At 42.0% G+C, this 17,826-nt stretch overlaps 1 protein-coding gene across 3 annotated transcripts in view; it reads right to left on the bottom strand.

Annotated features, from left to right (window-relative positions):
* The window catches only part of NCOA2 (nuclear receptor coactivator 2), a 193,223-nt gene extending 175,605 nt beyond the window's left edge, over nt 1-17,618 (bottom strand). For 2 of the 3 annotated variants that reach the window (XM_065628012.1, XM_065628011.1), the window contains exons 1-2: nt 17,540-17,618; nt 7,544-7,623 (exon numbers count right to left, since the gene is read on the bottom strand). The gene's annotated coding sequence lies outside the window, so the exon portion shown is untranslated. Of the gene's footprint in view, nt 1-7,543; nt 7,624-17,498 lie in introns of all 3 variants that reach the window. The other variant, XM_065628013.1, reaches the window with a different exon arrangement.
* Between the last annotated feature and the right edge of the window lie 208 nt (nt 17,619-17,826).

The following is a 17,826-nucleotide window of genomic DNA, read 5'->3' on the forward strand; positions in this document are numbered from 1 at the left end:
TCCTTTACTGTAGGGCACACACAATAGAGTGCTCACCGCCCCTGTAGGAAAAATCAGTTATCCGACAAAGTATTTACACACCAATAAAAAAAGCAGAGTTCTTCCAGCAGCAGCAAAGCTCTGCTCAAAAACATTCAGCAGCCCAGAGACAGCAGCAATCTCCTAAGAGGCAGGAGACCCAAATTCAAACCTCTGCTCTGAACCAGGAGCACCATGATCCCCTCCTCCATCTCACTGTGCATCCGCACCCCAGTGTTCAGAAGGATGCAGCACATGGCAATCTGTCCTGCTGCCTCCCCCCTCTTTGGCAAAGACAGGCATCTCCCTATTTCCAGGCGTGCCAGTGCCCGTGTGGGTACAGGAAAGGGCTCCCCAGCCCTTGCAGTCACCCCAGGTGAAGCAGGAGATGCTCTTTGCCACAGCTGTAAACCACTGGTGACCTGCCTGCCCCCAGTGCAGTGGAGACTGGGGGGGCAGCAGATCGAACTGCAGCTCCTGGGGAGTGAGACGGGGCACCGAGCAGCAGACGAGTCACATCTGCCCCATCACAAGTTGTCCCTCTGCCTTCTGCCCAGCGAAAGCCCGCACCTCACGCACTCACAGCAGCTCCCTGCTCAGAGCCGTACCCCACAGCCAGGGCGTCTCCCCACAGCTTATTTACCACTGCCTTTCTATGAATCTAGCCTCACAACTCGAAACTTTTAAATTTCAGAATTTCCTAAGCCAGCCAGCATTTCTGATCAAAAGGGAATTTTCTCCCTTCCTCAACGAAGCTACTTAGGAAATTCAAACCAACTCGTTGATAGCTTCAAGCTAGCCAAAAATACATTTTCAGCAAGTAATTCCCTCTCCAAATACACATATACACACAAATACATCCAACTCTCATCGCAGAGTCTCACAACTGTGGATCAGGCCGTCCTGACCCAAAGCATCACATGTCCTATGTTGCTGCCTGAGGGCTCTGACAGCAAAGGTGGAGGAGAACGGACCACCCCAAAGCTTTATCAGACTGTACCAGAAGAGCATGACACACAAAACACTTCTCCTGGAAGCTGGGGGTGGAAGGAAATCGCTCATAAATGGAGAGATGAAGTGAATAAGAGGAAGACCAAGTAGGAGGCAACTTTGACAACTGCTGTTACTGGAATCAAGTTCAGCAGCAGCAGGCTGATACTTTTTCTTTTAAGAAGTGCCCACAGTACCTAGAACAGGACCAGAGCACCATATGCATGGTTCCATGCTGATATTCAAAAATAAATGCATACTATTGTGAATCAGCTGTGCTATACACACACAGTATATTTGATACTAACCAATAAAAGCAGAAGATTAATAAACAAATCTATTTAACCCTCTAGGTTATAGCACATAGCCTGTAGTATACAATAGGGGTTGCAGTGTGATAGTGGTAGAATAGCACGTGGTATTTCATATAAAATGGCCTAATTTGGGGTGGTTTGGGTTTTTCTGCTTCTTTGGATTTGTGTCGAGTATGCTTCAAGTTCAGCAACCATAATATTATGCAACAGACTCACATGTATTGATTCCTCAAAGATTTCAGTGTTGATCAGGAGCCTAGAACTTGGATAATGACGAAAAGAGTGAGCTCATGAGGAAGGAAAGACTAAAATCACAGCCAGGAACAAGAAATATTTTAAACTTCAGTAGTCACGCACTGAGCTTCACGTACCATCAGCCACACATAAACCCTACTCAACTGCAGGATAGATTACGTAACTTCCAGAATGTAACTCCAGACAGAAAGAGTTTTACATGAGTCTGTTCAGCAGGACTCAGCAATAAAAACACGGTTAACCAGGATTTGTGAAGAGAAGCCAAAGAAAAAACCACAACTGAAAACTGAAAGGCCATAAAAATTAACCCAAGTGAAATTTCAGATGTGTTGGCCACCTACTTTTAGAAAAATGTAGATGGTTTTATCCCATTTTAAAATACTGCTAAACTGTGGTAACACACAGTAGAGTTTCAAGCTTACAGCCTGAACAAAGACACACAGGAGACATCGCACTCTTTATAGCTGTAAAACAGGTACCTGGAGATTGAAGGACAAAGGCATCCAACGTAAAAAGGGATGTTCAATTCCATGTGTTACTTGTAAGGATGATGATTCAAAGTTTAAGTGAGAATATCCAAATATAAGCAAGAGAAAACATGCTGAAAAAACATGAATGGAAGCATTTTAACTCCCTCTGACACTACTATAGTTTCTCCCAAGGATGAACTGATTTGCAATATCTACAATACCTACTATAAAACTAATTCTGTTCTTGATTCTAAATTTAAATATTCTTAGATTGCCTATTGCTGTCATTTGGAAAGATACAGAGTGTGCTGTATACAGAACACGGTAGTTTATTGAACTGGGATTACTGAAGGAACAAAACCACTAATCATGAAAAAAGAGAAGAATCTGGACCACAAAAACAGAGATGTCAGAACAGGAGAAGAGAGCACATTCTTCATTTATCATGGCCACCGTTCTAAAGAGTGTTCACCAATGAATTTACACGCTGACGGATATCGTGTACATAAGAGTGTCAGTACCCCTTTTTGTTTGTGGAGAGATGACTAAAAGATGATTTCATAAAACATTTTGAATAGTTACAGCCCTTCACAATGATAACTGTAAAAGTCACCAATATTTCCAAATATTTTAATAATACTTAACTCCTTAACATCTGTAACTTATCTAAGACCATTAGCCTGAATTTTTCAACATCAAGTTTATTTCAAAAATAAAATCTGTAATTTCTTGCCAATCCAGTTAATATAAAGGTAAATTAATCAGATGGAAACATACTGTGCCACACTTTATATTAATCAGCTGCAAATTCACTTACTATTCTATTCACATAAGTCTTCTGAGCCTAACATCCCAGCATTGTGACATTATGAAAATTCACCCACTTTAATGTACAGAAATATCCACGGACCTCAAATTATTGTACTATAATGCTGTCAAATAAACAGACTACTGGAATTCAATTTCCGGAAAGCCAAGGCAAAATGTAGCAGCCTTAATCTGAAATACCAGTGTCATTTTCAGGCCCTGTATTTAATTAATACTATTTACTGTCAAGAGCCAAGCCAGGTAAATATTTCACTCTTCCGATTCAGGGGCTAAAGGCAGGCCCAGAGGAAAATCTGCCCGAGTAAATGCATCTCATCTTCTTTGATGATGCAAGTGCTCAGTTGTCCTGTTCTTGACCCCTCTAGAATTCCCAGGCTCCAATACTGGTGGTACAATGTCATCAATCTATATTGAAAATATATATTGATTTTCCACAGATGATAATGACAGCTATTTCTTCTGCAAATGCATATATACCATACCTTTGCCCATATAAAAAGCTTCCTATCAAGGTAAGAAATGAAAAACTCTTAGCAAAGCCCATTACTAAGTCAAACCCAATATTTAAGAAGTGAATAAAACCAAGTTAGCAATCTCATTTCCTAAATATTTTTTATTTATCTCACTGAAACTGAAATGTTAAAAATAATCTTCCAGGATATAGCTACATACAAAAGGCAAGCTCCAATCAATCGAATGACAGTGTTTTCAACAGCCCTGGATATATATGAAGTCTGGTTCCACCAATTCTGTGAAGTTCACTGAAAGAGCACTCCATTAAAATCCATTCACAGTAATTAATGAAGTTTACATATTTTAGAATGGTTTACTCTATAATGAATTTGAACATTGTGGCCTCAAAACTATGAAAGTACTTTAAAAGTGCTTTCATTATTAAGAAACACAGTACTGCTAGTTGCAAGCATGATGAGATTTCCCCCTACAATACTCTCAATTTTCATCATTTTTAAAGGAAATGCAATATATTACACTTGTGTCAATTTCAGCTTTTCCACAAAATAAAAACCAAAGATTTCCATAATCTCCCATTTCCAATTTTAGGGAAAAAAACCCACAAAAAAAACAAAACCACAAAAAACTCAACAACCTGTGGGGTGCAATTTCATAAATCTTAATAGATGCTCATTTCTTAATACTTCCGTTCTCATTGTACCACCCACACAGACCTTCACTCTCAGATTAGGAGTATCATTTTAACACTGATTGCTTTAAATTCACTATAATCAAGCATCCACTTTTGCAGGCATCTTTACAGGCAATTCATGTTAACTAATGTTGCTACTGAACAGGACTGACTGAAAACAGAAAAATCTTATCATATTTCATACAAAACACAACTCCCCAATTTTGAGGTTGAGGAATGGGAACACATTCCCTTTATTGATCACAAACCAATGCAATGTAGATTGAATATCCCTCACAGATCCCTCTGCAAATGAGAAGACCCGAATCAGTAAAGATTATCCATACCTGTGATAGGCATCTGTATTTTATTTCAGGTGTTTCAGAAATGCAGCTCCTCTGGCAATTAAGGTGCTCTGAACTTACTCCAGAGCTCTAGGTAGGCACCAGCCCAGCCCAGCTTTGCATGCTGATAGGAATAAGCTCTCTCTTATTCAGATTTGGCACTTGGAACCTCCTGTAGGTTCCTCACTTGCATCCTTAAACTAATCCTGAAGGCTCTTAGAACTCATTCCAATGTAAGGCACTCTATTTTTAGTATTGCACTTTGTTTTCTGACAGCATTCCCTTCACACACACATGCAATAGGAGGACACAGTCAAAAATGAGACATCTGTCAGAATTTTCTTCATCTACTACTGCTGTAAACAACAATAAGGAGTACTATAACTCAGAAAGAAAAGACACACAAATATTTTCTATCTATCACGCTTGACACTAACTACAACACAAATGCCAATGAAATCACTGCAAAGTTAGATTGAAACAGACTCTCCAGATTGAGAGTGACAGAAAACTGAGATTTCTCTAATCTATGTTCTTTTTGCTGAGAAATGTTCCTTACAAAGCAAGCCATTTCATGGAAAAAGGAGAAAGGAAAAAAAAATGCTTTTTGCCTGGAAACTTTTACACTAGGAACTAAAGTTCGTATTTTTATCTGAGTTTTTTTAAAGTCTAAACTTCTCACCATCCTAATTGCACAGCTTCTCGGTGGCACACAGCAGCTACATCCCACCACCCCAATTAACAACGTTCCAAGAGAGCAGCCACAAATTCTGTCATTTACATCATTTCATACCACTTCATATATATTTTTTTTTCTAACGCCATTTAACCAGTCCAAGATTCACACTCTTAGCCATTATATCATATAAAAATAGATCCAACAAGTATTTAGCAGAAGTGTCACCTTCCAAAAAACTTAATACAGTGGTAGACAGGCTGAACATGTACGATTTCAGTCAGTGGTGGTGCAGTCTCAAAACACACAGTCAAACTCAACATCTACTCCACAAGCGGCTCCCATCAAAAGTCGAGACCAGGATTTCTTAAATGAAATTCCAACCAATACATCCTTCAGGCACCAGTATAATTTCAGATGGGTGTACTGGTTAAAAACAAACAGCTACAGCTCTCTGATTTTGTGACGGAGGTGAACATCTGAGTACGTCTAAGATAGGACTGAAATCCTGGACGTTCAGAAATCAATGGAAGAATTCCTACGGATTCAAAGGAATAAAAATTTGAAACTATTCCTTGTCTTATGCAATTTACTTTTGCAGAACTGTCTCACTTGAACACATGGATAACTAACCACTTTAGAGTAAAAGGATACTTTGAGTGGAGGATTGCCTCTCTACTTCATTCTTGCCCTCTAAACCCTTTCATTACATCCATTTTTTAAAGTGGTATTTTACTCACTGTCATCACCACAGATTTCATACACAAGTATTTACCTACTTGCTCTTATTAAAGGTTTTGAACTTTTCAAACACAGCAATTATGTTTTAGTCAGTATCTATACAGGTACCAGATTGCTTTCTGGCATGTTGAAAACCAAATTGATAATTTTGGTGCAGAATACAGCAATACCAAACAAAAGAGAGGGATTTTTTTTAGCCCACATATATTAGGGAAAAAACAAACAAAAACAAACCCAAAAAAGGCCACCACACAACTAATTATAAGCAAATTGCTTTTTATTTGAATATTTACCTTTTTCAGTCTTTACCTACTGCATTCCTTTTTTAATGGAAAATTACAATGGAGACAACTGAAAACAAACATGCTATCAACTTGACAACAAAATTTCAAGTTCTCTTTTGAGAATTTTGGTGGTGACATTTTTCTCTTTTTTCTATTACACATACCTAACTCATTCTATGTCCTTTACACTGGAAAAGAAGATTCTTACTATTTCCTTTTGAGAAGACCTGCATGTGCATATTATGATCATTATGCAGCCCAGATAAGTAGTGTAAATAAATAATAAGTAATATAGTGTAAGTAATAAGTGTAAATAAGTAATAACATCTATGTGGCTGAGCATTTTCAAGTTAACGTAATACATAAACAAACCATTAAATAGTATTATAAACGTCACTGAATGCAATGAACTACAAATTGTTTCATCAGAAGAGCCAATGGAAAAAGCAGAAAAAATAGAAGCACTGGAAAGCTTCTTAATCTGCTTTCATTCACAGATTCTAGAAAATTCAGTAAATTTATGAAAAGCATTATTAGTTTGCAAAAACTGCTCAACATAATTAACAAGAGGAAATGACACTTGATGTGGACATCCATAATTTCACCCATAAATAGTTGGCATTTTATAAAGTTATCCCCTAAACAACTGAAAACCTTTTCAGCAGGCTCGTTTCCCACCTCTATATTTAGTGTGCAAACCTCAAAAATACATATTTCTGACCTTAATAAGTCACTCTATGTATTAAAAGACATTTATTCATGAGTACCCTGAAAAGGTTCTCACATAAAATCTCAAATGCATATTTGTAAAAGATTTATACCAAGTGAGTCTATTGATATATTAAACATGCCTAAAATAAAAACATGGCATTTATATTCTACTTTCTTTCACCGCACTACCAAACTATTATTAGTCTGTGTTTAAACAATCCGCAGGGGTCCCTTTTTCTAATTCTCAGCAGTATTATCCCTTCTTATGAGGGGAGTTAAACAGGCACAGCACTGCCTGATGGAGTCATCAGACAGTAATTCTTGAGCAACAAGCAGTTTAAGTCATCAGTGTCATTATACCAATTTCAACCCTCAATTTAAGTAATTTATTAGTGCAGATAGTTGGATGAAAAAGCTTGTATTATTTCATACTCAACCTTTGCCATAAGACAGACCATAATCAGCACATTTTAAAAATGTCAATTCTGTAGTTAAGTATAAAATATCAAACAAACTTAATGCGAAAGAACATCATATGCTGATCCATTCAGCCTTTCTCAGCAGAGTGTCCCATCCCTGGTCCTGGCACTAAAGCAAGGCCCCTGCTCCATAACCAGCCTGGGCATTATTTTTGAAAGTCTCTAAAACCAAGGCTTGTTCTGCTGTATCCACACAATCAGTTTAAGACACCTCATATCAAACTCCCCAGCGAAGAAGATAAAACTGTAACACAGTCCAATTAAACGCAATAGGACATAGACAACTCACCAAGACTCAGTGAGGCAGGCAATGATTTCTAGGGGCTGTGCGTGCAGGGGGCCTCACGACTCAGATACATCTCAGGCATGCTAGGAACAAAATTGAGAGAAAAACATTAGTCTTTTTTTGGAGACAGGCATAGGAAAACTAAAATACAACGCTTAGCACACCGCAGTTCTAAGCAAAACACAAGGAGGGAAACATAAACTTTGCAGAGCATTATCTGTTTTTTCCAGACATAACTACAACCCCCTTCCAGTTGCACAATCACTCCAGGCACACGACTTCCTCTCTACCTCTGCTGCCTACTGCAAATTCACAGTGATAGCAACTAAGATGTTTACATTAACTTACACGGCAGGTACACAGCCTTTATTTTCACAAAAGAATCTGTGGGAACTCTCTGTGAAAGGGGTTGGTTCCTTTTTTGGTTGACTGCTTGGCTGGTTGACTTTATAACACGTGAGTTTCAAATCTCTAAAAAGGAGAAATTGGTGTTCTTTTAAAATGTCTTTCAACCATTATTAAGAGTTGCACATAGAGAAGCATGTTTCTTCTCTGAATCTCCACTTCAAATACTCCTGGCCCAAGTGACAAGTACCAGTGGACAAATAAACAGAAATTTCTTCATTAGTATAGTTCTTAAGACTCTGGAAAAGCAGATGACATACATTGCACAGCAATATGCAGTTCTTCAGGGAAGAGGAGCATGTCACTACCCACATAAATATTATACCTGTGCTCCTGTTTGTAGGTCAAACAGTACTTTATGTCAAATGTATCCAAGCAAGCTACCAAAGAAGAGCTTTCTACCTTCTTATTCTGACAAACAAAAAGGCAGAACATAAAGAAAATGAAAGATACACCACAAGAGTCATCAAGAGAAAAAAGCACACTAATTATGCCTCAAGAGAAATGGAATTTAGAAACAACTTCATTCTTTCTGTCATTTCTGCCATCTCATAGAAACCTTCTTCAAACAAACTCTGCTGAAGTTCTTTCAGTCACAGGCAGGATACCACTGCAGTAAGAAGCTATTCAGGGGTGCCACTAACAAACAAGTATTCTTATATAAAATAAATAAACAGAAGATATGAACACATTATTTCCTCAGGAATTCCCAAAAAGCACACAAGCCCTATAGATCACAAACATGGGGCTTTGAGTGGGTCCTCACTGACAGAAACCATCATCTGGTCTTAGAACAGAATTTTAAGTAAAACACCACTAGATTTTTTGGGGCGATTTCGTGAGATTTACGGTGTCTGTTATGCATCTGCAGTTCAGAGAGACACACCAAAGAGAAGCCACTGTCTCACCTGCAGATGCAGCCCTGGCCCGTGGTGGGGAGACCTCTTCCACAGAGGAGTAATGACAATGAGTGTCTGTGCCGACGAAACTATTTCCCACTCATCTCCAGTCTTTTAGCTGCCGCGTGCCAGTGAATGAGAATGACTACTCTGCTACCATTTTGTTTCTTGACAACTAGGATGGCTGCTAACTGGTATTTTCCTACCACCGATTTATTTTTGGGTCTCTCCTCTTGACCTACGTGGCCTCCAGCACTGCATCTCCAAGAGCCTGCACACGGGTAACGTGGCTCCTGACCATTACACTGTGGCCCAGGGGGCTCCGTGTAGGAACAGTGGAAATGACAAGTTTTGCCAATTCCCATTTGTTCTATTCATAAAGCACTTCACAATAATACTGACTGAAAACCAGGACAATACATGATAGTTTCACAGTAGAAGCACTACCTTTGAAATACTACAAATGAGATCTTTCTTCCCAAGTAAATCTTGAATTATGCACCAACTAGCAATAAACTTACATACCGAACAGAGATATAATCTGGTATATTCCAGATTTAGTCCTCTAGCTAAACTAGATTGTCAGTGAAGTAATGAACAATGAAATTACCTATTAGTCCTCTGCCTTCCCTTCTCAAGCCCCTTCTGAAGCTTGAAACAAAGGAAAGCCAACACTGCAGCAAAATACAATGCTAGTAATCTATTCCCATGCAAATTCCCACAAGAATGGAGAAGTTCTTGGGATGCCCCTCAAATCTCAAGAGAAACCACTCTTGCATAAAGCCAGCTTTCACAGTAACATAATGCTGCTAATGGTGCTGCTCAAGGGCCTGTAAATATGCCCTGCACAAAGGCCTACATGAAGAACGGGTCTCTCCCTCAAACAGTACACAATTATCAGCATTAGTTACAATATAAAAGATAACACCACAGTCATCATTCTCCACACTTGCCATTTTCCAAGATCACCATTCAATCCCCCATCTCCCAAAGGGTAAAAGAAAACTTTTTAAAGGTCAACATAATAGCTAAACACAACTGATACGGCCCAGAATAACACACAGTTCTCTGACTTCAGAATACTTTAGTCTTTCCATTCATGCACAGTCAATTATTTCTTTTCCAGTGCAAATAGACATCTATATTCCAGGTACCTAAAATGTGATACCTCCTCACTCCACAAAAACTCTAAGTTGTGAACAAAACACAAAATATCAACTCCACAGCTTAGCTAGAAGTGAGTGAACGACCACCACTGTCAGACGTACTTCGAAGAGACCATCATCTACAATGGGCAATTTTAGTGAACATGTTTTTTAGCTACATACAATCTTCAGGTTCCCTCATTCTTACACAAAGAAGATGTCACAAATGACCTTACCATTGGGCAGTTAATACTATTTTCATACAGAAATGTGGCATGAAAACAGTTTGAGGCCTCATTCAAAATTCAATAACTTTCTATCAAAGCAAGCCATGGTTCTAAAAAAATACAGCAAAAGAAGCAGTAGTATGTATGCACTGCAAATACCAACACAAATTGCCAGGCAATTTAAAGAAAAAAAAAAAAAGCAGCTTTAAACTATGTTATTACAGCTACATTTTACAGCCAGTAAAGTATCAACAGGTTGACTTTTCCTTTTAAGATAAAGGCAAAAAGTATTCCGGCCACACTGAAAGAAAACAGTATGTTTCTGGTAGTAAGTTTTTATTTCAGAAAAAACATGAAGATTTAGACTTGAAGACAAGCTTTTCTCCTTGAGAATATAATTGAAATTGGCTAAAATAAATAATGTATTTATCTGTATATATTCATAACCTTCCTCCACAGATAATCTATTTTAGGAAATTGATAGAAAAGGAAGAGGTCACTGCTCATATCTCTGGAAACCAAAGTTCAAATTTATGTAAGGGTAGCGAGTAAAATCAGTTGACAATAATTGCATTTACTTCTGGGAGTAACATAAGTGGCTGGTCAGCAAGTCCTAACATTAGTTTTGAAACAGTAAAGAATAAGGAATGAAGAACTACCTTGTGAACTCAAAGCATGGTGGGAGAAGTATGAAGAGAAGTAATCTCCACTGTAGACTGGGTGATATTTGAACTCTCACTTGCACAAGTATTAACACATATGACCCCTTGGGGTTTGGGTTTCTTTGTGGTGTTTTGTTGTTTGTTGTTTTGTGTATGTGCATGGTTTTTGTTTGTTTCAAATTTGATTCTGTCACACAGGCATATGATGAATTTGTAAGTACATAAAAATACCTGTAATAAAAGTAGCAGTACATACACTATCAAATTTATTCATAGGCAGACTTTCCTCCATCCTAATAAAGTTATTTTTTTAATGCAATTTAGTACCTCCTACATAATCTGTGAGGCATAAATAGGTGACATACTGCATTGTTTTTAATTGGAGTGATTTTCTTCAAAATCCATAGGCAAGGCTCATTAGAGATCAATATTGACAACAATGAAAAACTAAACCCATTCACATACAGATGAATTACAACATGGGCAGAGTAAGAATAAAATTCCATAGTAATTCTGACCTAACAAGTCAAATGTTATTTCACTTTCTATGCCTATTCTTCAGTCCCAGACTTTTCCACTGAGGCAGCCAATAAAGCAGCAGATTGTGATATGCCCACTATAAATCCTACTAGAGAGCAACAATATGTCTTACATAGCTCACTAAAAAAAGCATCAAAAGAGCAACTCTCAGTCACTGGTACATCAGATATATGTTGTTGCTATGTCCAAGGATGGCCCCTCAGAAGCTCATGTGATCCATGCTACCTAAGATTTATGGATAAATCAACATATTCAGTAGATATTTTAATTAATTTCTCACCTATACTCTCTGACTTCTCATTAATACATTAATGGTTTCCATATCGTGTGGAGTATTTTAGCAAAATATAAGTTATCCTTTCCAAACAGCAAGTAATTTCTTGAAGTTTAAAAACAAACAGAAAAATGTAATTAGGTTTTTTACAAAGGGCATTGCATCTTAGCTGCAAAAAGCAAATGCACATTACAAAGAGGCTTCTGAATATCGAAGTAATGGCAGCACGGTCACAGGAGGAGTGAGATTTACTATCAGTTATAACTGCTAAAATGAGAGCAAAGCAAGAATAATATCTGCCAGTAACTATATTAATGGGAGATTGTTATGGAAGCCATTTAAGGAAATGCAAGACTTGGAATGGTATAATATGCAGCTGCAGAAGAAAAAAAATGTCTGTATTGTTAATAAGTCATTGTACAGCTTCAGACCCTTAAATTAATGAACTAATTTCAAATTTCAAAATGCCAAGCACCCCAGTGACCATACACTTTCCATAGCAATTGTGTGTATTTCCATAGGAATTGTGTGTATTTCCATAGAACTCTTAAGTAAAATTTACATCAGTCTGTAACTTGAATAATGTGCAACTTCCATAGAACAAGACTGAAAAATCATAAACAGTAACAAAACACAATGTGGTAAATCCACCACATTCAAGATCTCTTTTTCAAACTACTTATCAACTCAAAATAATTGTATAAATTCAGAAGTATTCCAAATGCTCAGGAGAGGAAATGCTATGCTAGGCCACAGGTAAATGCAAGACTGAATAAAAGAAAATTAATTTATTCCACTTAGGTTTTTTTATCATGAAAATACTGTTTCTGAATACTCACAATACTGAAAAAATAGCTTTATTTAAAAACACTGCTTTAAAAAAATCCATGTGTGGTGGTTTGTTTTGTTTAGTTGTTTGTGGGAGGTTTTTTTGATCATTTTAATTCTATGTTCCAAATTGATTAAACTATACAAGCTGGCATTTTTCATGTCACATTTCTGCTTGGTATGTTTTGAAAAGGCTAAGCTACTGAATCATTAAAAAAAGGGAGTGTTTGCATAATGTAAATACTGCTGACAAACTACTAACTATAGAACTGGTAAGATATCTTAGTAATATGTAACCACTGATGTAATATTACAAATTATTCTTAGTACTCAAAGTTGCCATTTCACCAATATGTATATCTGTTCAAAATGTTGTTCCAACATAGAGCAGGAGTCCTGGCAACTGTATTCATTCCCTGAAATGTTAAAATATTATCAGAATATTATTTCTAGTAAATATGCGACATATATGTTATCTAAGCTCGATTATCCTGACTGGTAAAAGCCAAAGAATACTTCTGTAAGGTTTAAATTCCCAAGAGAAGAGGAGCTCGGATCCCGTCTGCAAGCACACAATGGAATCACAGCTGACGATGCACATCTTTTTCTGGATGTCTCCATATGCTCAGGAGGGTTTTTTCTCCCCCCCCTTCTCCCTCCTTGTTTCTTCCTCTGCCTCCCTTGCTCCCAGCATTACATTGAAGAATTTGTCATTATCTGCCACCAGGAGTATGAGAATGTTTTAACCACTAATAAAAAAAAAAAAAATCAAGTACTGCAGTGAACTTCACCTCATTTAACAATAAAAATAAGAGAACTTGCCAGAGCAGCTGCCTGTAACTAAATTAACTAATAGCAGAAAAACGTGGATGAAGGGATGCTGTAATATGCCTTCTATAAAGTAAACAATGTTACTCTTAGTTTAAAATGTTGTGTCACACAGAAGAGTATATACTGTAACAACACATCTAACCTCTGACCTCCAAAGCCAAACATAGAAATAAATGAATCCTCAGCACTTTAACGCCTATAATACTGTAGAAATGTGTGGAATTTGTTAAATACTTTACACCTATTTGTATACAAAATGCCTTGTTTAGAGATGTCAACCATAGCAAACATACAGAAAATGAACACGCGAGAACAGTTTTAGTTCAGTATTCCCTTTCTCCAACACACAATCTATGAGCACTTGCCAGACAAAGAGAGTTACGTTTAAACATGAATTCGGTACCAGTCTTCAGTTTGGCTTTTCCTTTTAAATGCACTGACAGCATCCTCCACGCTTAGACTTCATGAGCCTCTGCCGTTTCTGCAATTCTGGTGTCAGGTGCTAAGGAAACTCCAGCTGAGCGCAGAAGCCCAGATTTTGCCAGCGAGACAGTGACATCGGCAACAAAGGCAAGGAGCAGAAGACAGTGGGCATTGCAGCAGCAGCTGGCTCGCTCGCTGACTTTGTTCTTCCTGCTGCAAAACCTGGGCTCCCTGCAGATGGGCCAGCTCTGACTCGGTTTGTTTCAGGACAGAGGGAAAAGTTGGCAACGTCAACACTACAGACTGCTTACGTGCCTCTTTCAACAGAGCCTTTCAGCCTTATAATGAGCAAGCTACATCCTACATGATTATAAAACCAAAAACATTATTCTTAATTAATTTTTACTTCAGAGCTTCTGTTTAATGCAATACATCACATGCAAGTAAATCCCCAATATTTTGTAAATTTTCCACCATAATCTTTGACTATTTTCTCTCCCAAATATTACAGCTCCAGTTAAAAAACTTAAAATTGAACTGTGTTATTCCAAAAGTATCATTCCTGATAGCAGTAAAGCATTCCTTCCTCGTATGTCTCGAGTTTCAAATTTAGCACTGACACCACCAGAACGCACAACGAGGAACACAAGGAGATTTACACATTTAGTGTCTTCGGCATTGCAGAGATACTGCATGTCATATGTGGATCCTTTCCCTAGTAAAGACCAGAAGCTTGAGAAAAAACAAAGTTGAGAAATCTTCAGTTTTTATGCAAAATAAGAGTATGGTGGCTGAAAAAATGAGATGATGACACCACCTTTGTCAGGCATTTATTGCATAATGCTCAACAAACCAAGATATATTAAAAATTACGTGATTCTTCAAATACTACTTGCATGATCTTAAAAAGATCAACCTTTTTAAAGTTGTTCTCAATATTTCTGAAGGTTGAGTCCATGCAAAGTATTTTATTCAAAACTGTAGATGACCAAGACTGGCTATGAACATTAAACTTACCACAGCACTTCTCATAAACTTAGGGATTAACCATCTGGGAGCAATTTTTATCTTTATCTCATGTGACACAGTGGAGATGACTTCTGTGTTCCAGTCCCCAGGTAGCTGTATCACAAATGCCAAAATAAGGGACGCAAATGTATGAGCATCCATACGTGCCTGCATATGCATCTGTACATACAAATACGCACAAACCTGGTATATGCTATTTGTGACACCACTGCTGACGTAAACAAGCAAATGCCCTGAAAACTATGTAGGAGGTGCCAACTGCGATAAAACAAGCGGTTTCCATTTACAGGGGTCTTAAGCTGCATGTAAGCAAACAAGAGCACTGCTTTGGGGAATGATAGTTTTAGTATGACATTAACGACGGTGTGCAACATTGTCATTTCTCCAAGAGCATCCAACACGGAAGACCAGCAGCTCCGTCCATTCAAGCACTCGCAGAGGCTTCCCCCATGAGAGGAGCCCACCAGGTGGCCCAACACCACTATCTGGTTGTAAAGAGCCAGGAAATTAACTGGCTAGAGTTGATTTTATAGTTCAGTACATAAAAACTCAAAGGGATAAAAACCAAATGACTGCTTTCAGCCAGCAAACTCAGAACAAAACAAAAAACAAAACAAAAAAAAAGCTTTAAGTAAAAAGACTGGCAGTCTGAAACTGCATACTTATTTACAGTAGCAATAGAGCTGTGCTGTAACTGTCATAGCCAGATACTATATGCTTAGCTCAAACTCTACTTAAATACCATGAAAATACTATCTGTTCTAAAGCCTATTCACCTGCTTCCTACTACTGTGAAAGATAAAAAAGAGAAATACAAAAACAATCGATTATTACTGAAGAAACAAGCAGTTCTCCTTTCACAAGGAGACCCTCTTCCTGCTAAATTACAAGTGTATTTAGACAGTGGGCTCCCACCTATGCACACTTCAGACAGAAGTGTACAGGCTAACGCAAAACTACGATTCAGACACAATTATTTCTCCGTGACTACCAGCAACCTCCTTACCTTCCTCCCCCCACCCTCCCCCTTTTTTTGCCAGGTTCTCGGGCAGCTTTCCTGCAGACAAACTACACGGCCTGAACGCCCCTCTCTGGAAGGAGAAACATGTGACTCCCGGGCTGGGAGGGGGAAACGCCCGGGCGGAGGCGAAGGAGCGAGGGGCAGCGAAGGAGAGGGACAAGGCTCCAGTTACACCTCGCCCGGGAGCCTCCGACGAGCGCGGCGGCAGCAGCGCGGTCCCCGCGGAGGCGGCGGCGCACACACCGCCCCCCGCGGAGGCGGGAAGGGATTGAGCACCCGCCCTCCGCGGAGGCGGGGGACATCTCCTCACCCCTCCCCCGCTCCTCACACGCGTGGGGGCCCACTCCCGGCGGAGGCGGCCGCGGAGCTGCCCGCCTGCAGCCGCCGCCACCTTACGCGCAGCCCCGCGGCCGCCGCCCCCGGCAGGGAAGCGGGAGCGAGCGGCGCCGCCCGCCCCGTCAGCCGCGCAGGGACCCCGGCCCCGCGTCCAGCCGGCTGCCATCCCCTCCTCCTCCTGCTGCTGCCGCTCCCCGCCCCGCGCACACACACGCAGACACACGGCACTGCGGCGGCCGGGCCCCCACCCCTCCCCGGGCCGCGGGGAGGCGGCGGCCGGGCGCCCCGGGCTGCGCTCGCACACAGCTGTGCCGCCGCGGCCTGGCTGCGCGGCTGCTGCGCCCCGCCGCCCGCCCCCGCGGCACAGCCCGGCCCGGCGCTGCGCTGCGCACACACGCAGACGCAACCCCCGCGCAGAAAGTTACAGAAGTTGCCCGCTTTGGCCCCTCCAGCCCCGCGCGTCTCCTGCGGGCGCGGAGCAACGGCGGGGCGCCTCGGCGAAAGGGGAGAGGGCACCGGGCTGCGCGGCCGCTGCCCGGCGCGGGGAACGGGACGGCCAGCTCGGCCTCGCTGAGGAAAAACGAAGCGGCCCGCACCCTTGCACGCCAAGTCGTTGTCACCCGGGGAATGGGTGAACACCGCCCTGTTCCCCAAATCACCCCTTTTGTCACTGGGGAGAGACCCTCCCTCCAAGTTTCCCCGTCGGTGTGTGCTTGGGAAAGAGAGGGGAAAATGTCCTAAATAATCCCTTGAAAATTGCCTTCCGCACCCCGCTGCCCCATCCTCTCTCAGCACGGGCAGGGCAGCTCCCTGCCCCCCCGGATCAGCCGCAGCACCCGTCGCCTCTCCGGCTCCTCGCACTTTCTCCCCCTGCTGCCCCAAGCTAGGGGCGCGGAGAGGCGGCACCCGACCTCTGCCTGGCCTGGGAGCAGGAAACCAGCCCCCTCGGCAGGGTGGGGTGCCGTATCCCTCCCTCCCCCGCTCAGCCGAAAGGGGGGACGTCCCGGCGAAGTAAGCCCGTGCTCCCCCCCCGCCACCATCCGCCCCCGCCGGGCCCCCGAGGTGCGAGCACTATGCCCGACGAGGGGCATCCCCGCGAACCCCCACCCCCGGTTCCCCACGGCGGGGGCCGCGGCTCCTGCCCCGCTCCCCCCCGCCGCCGGCGCAGGGGAAGCCGCCTCACCGCGGCCGCGGTGCCGCCCGCCAACGCCGCCCCTCCGCGCACCGGCGCGGCCCCGGGCGTCCCCCCGGCATTACACAAGGCGGCCGGGGAGGCGCGGGGGGCTCGGGCACACCCCCAGCCGCGCCGGGGCCGAGGGGGCGTGCGGGAGCCGTTACCGGGGTCAGTACCGTCTCCCGCCGCTGCCGCCAGCGCTGACCTTCGCTTTGTAAGATGAAGCTGAAGCTGGGGCTGCAGCCGCCATGTTCCCGTTTTAATAACTGCCTGCTTGTTTATTTCAATGGAGACCCTCCCACCACTCGCCCTCCTCCCCTTCTACCCAGAGGAGGGCTGGACGGGGAGGAGGCGGGAGGAGGCACAAGTCACTCCCCCCTGCCCCCGGGCACGACGGCAGCGGCCGGGCCCCGCGCTGGGGGAGGCCGGGCCGTGCTGAGCTGAGCTGAGCGGGCGGCACCGCGGCCCGGGCCGCCGCCGCCCGTGGCCGAT

The sequence above is a fragment of the Caloenas nicobarica genome, chromosome 2 (assembly GCF_036013445.1).
Source record: "Caloenas nicobarica isolate bCalNic1 chromosome 2, bCalNic1.hap1, whole genome shotgun sequence".
Classification (NCBI taxonomy): Eukaryota; Metazoa; Chordata; class Aves; order Columbiformes; family Columbidae; genus Caloenas; species Caloenas nicobarica.